Below are 2,880 nucleotides of genomic sequence, written 5' to 3'. Positions count from 1 at the left end.
GACTCTCCATTTCCCGCTCTTCTTCTTCACCACGACTGTGTTCGCCTGCCATTCGGGGTAAAACACTTCCTTGATAGCCCCAGCTCTTTTCAATTTTGCCACTTCTTCCCTTACAGCGTCTGCATGCTCCCTTGACGGGCGCCGAGGGGGCTGCTTCTTTGGGGTAATAGCCGGATTAACGTTAAGGTGATGGCGTATTAGGTCTGAATCAACCCCAGGGGCTTCATAAGGATCCCAAGCGAATACGTCCTCATTTCGGCGCAGAAAATTAATTAGAGCCGACTTCTCCTGTGCTGGTAGCTCCGAGCCAATCTGGAAAAATCTCTCGGGGTCTGATCCGACGAGCACTTTCTCCAGCTCTTCACAGCTCACCTCCATGGCCGGTCCTTCATTACCTGTAGCTAGGACTGGGGTTCTTGATTGCTATAAGGTATTCCCGGTTGAAGTGGAAGGCCCGTTGCTTAATTGTCGAGCAATTGCCGATACCATGCGTCGCCTGGCCATTCCTTGATCCCCCACTATCTCTTTGATTCGACCCTCTGACGGATATTTCACTTTCTGGTGCAGGGTAGACGACACAGCCCCTAGCATATGAAGCCATGGCCGGGCCACAATAGCTGTGTAGGGTGAGTATGCGTCCACCACGATGAAGTCCACTTCCACTACTTCTACGTCTGTTTGCACAGGCAATCTAATCATGCCCTTCGGGATGACGATTTTTCCCTCAAAGCTAAGCAGGGGAGCATCGTACGGCGACAGGTCCTCCTGCTTTAAATTCAGCCCCTTATACAAGTCTGGGTACATCACCTCCACGGCACTACCCTGATCAACTAACACCCTCTTCACGTCATAACCTCCTATTCTGAGCGTCACGACTAGGGCATCGTCATGGGGCTGAATAGTTCCCTCCTTGTCCTCCTCCGTGAATCCAATTAATGGCAGGGCCCTCCCTCTAGCACTCTTGGATCCCCTTTCGCCTGACTCTGTCGGGAACCTACCCACTGACATTACTCTGAACGGGCCGGAACCGGTTCTCCCAGGTGCGGCAAGAATGACATTTATCGTGCCGATGGGTGGCCTCAAGGCGCTTTGCCTGGTATCGACGTTTGACTGCTCAGGGCGTTGCAACAGATGCCTTAGCTTTCCTTCTCGGACAAGTCGATCCAAATAGTTTTTCAGGTTCCTACATTCGTCAGTGACGTGACCAGGCTCTTGGTGATACGCACAATATAGATTCTGATTGCGTTTTGAGGGGTCGCCCGCCATCCTATTCGGCCATTGAAAAAAGGGTTCGTGCTTTATCTTCTCCATGATCTCGTGCAATGGCTCTCGGAACACAGCGTGGACTACCTGAGCCCCTGTAGATCCCGATTGTTCCGTATAATCTCTTCTCGGCTTATTACTGCCACTGAAGCGGTCCGACCTGAAGTCCCTTCTCTCCTGAGGGACAAACTTTGCCTTTCCCTTCCCAGTTTGCTGGTCCTCTTCGACCCTTTTATACTTGTCTATCCTGTCCATGAGTTGCCGCACGCTGGTGGCTGGTTTCCCAGTAAGGGACTTTCTTAAGCCATGCTCTGTCGGCAAGCCCCTTTTAAAGGCACTGATGGCGACGTCATCGTGACTTCCTTCTACCTCGTTGTGCATCTCCCAATATCTGTCCGAGTAGGCCTTCAGCGTTTCTCCTTCTCGCATGGACAGGGATAAAAGGGAATCGAGAGGCCGAGGGACTCTAGTGCTGGTGATGAAGCGGGAGCCAAAAGCCTGCGTCAACTGTTTAAAGGAATCTATGGAGTTTGGTGGGAGGGCATCAAACCATCTCATGGCCAGGGGCCCTAGACTGGATGGAAACACCTTACACATTAATGCCTCGTCCCTGGAGTGGACGGCCATCCTTTGGTTGAACTGGCTCACGTGTTCCACGGGGTCAGTTCGACCATTGTACAAGGTAAACGTTGGCTGATTAAACCGCCGAGGGAGTACCGCCCGCTCTATCCTTCGGGTAAACGGCGACTGGGAGATTCGATCTAGGGCCTTGCTCATGGCGTCATTGACCAAGCCTTGGTAAGGTGGGCTTTTACGACCGCGTTTGTGAGGCCGCTCTTCCTCATAAGAGAACGTCTCGCTCGGAGGAGTTCTCGTCCTACGTTTGTATTCATCATCCTCACCGCTGCTAGTATCTGAAATGGGCGAAGGATGTTTTTACTGGGCTTGACGCAGCTTTCTTTTTAAATCCTTAATTTCTTGCCGTAGGGTCCTCCGCTCGTTGTGCTGGTGGGACGCGTGATCTTTCCCTTTCGAGCGACTTTCTACTCGTGTGAGAGGTGTTCACACTGCCCTCTCGTTGATTATCTTGGTCCTTTGCCCGTTCAAGGTTTACAAAGTTGTCCTGTCGTTGAGATTCTGTACGTCCGGTTTGGCGCGGACCTGATCCTTCCATCCCTTGCTGTTTCACTTGTCGAGACACAAGTTCTCCCCACAAACGGCGCCAATTGTAGGGGGGCGGTTTTGGGGCTCAGGCCCAACAGGTGGGTGATTCTGGCCCAAAAGTCCCTCAACAATGAATTTGTAGAGAGTAGGTTACAGAACTAGGTCCTTGACAGAGGAAACGTAGTTATGACCAAGCCATGCAACCAGTTGGACGTAAGGATTATTCCTTCAAACTTTTTGGAGTAACGATCCTTGGGGCTGTTTCTTCTACTTCAATCTCCTTCCTCTTTCTTTATCTTTTTTTTCCCTTCTTCTTCCGATCCCCTTTCCATGGGGGTCTCCTTCTCTTATATAGCATCCTTTCTAAGATCATGACCCTACACTTGTCAACCATCTGACCTTCCACTCGAGTGCCTGTCCCATAGGTCATCCTTTCTCTTTTCTGTGAGTTGC

Source organism: Quercus robur, chromosome 3, assembly GCF_932294415.1.
Source record: "Quercus robur chromosome 3, dhQueRobu3.1, whole genome shotgun sequence".
NCBI classification, from domain to species: Eukaryota; Viridiplantae; Streptophyta; class Magnoliopsida; order Fagales; family Fagaceae; genus Quercus; species Quercus robur.
This window is presented reverse-complemented; position numbering follows the sequence as displayed.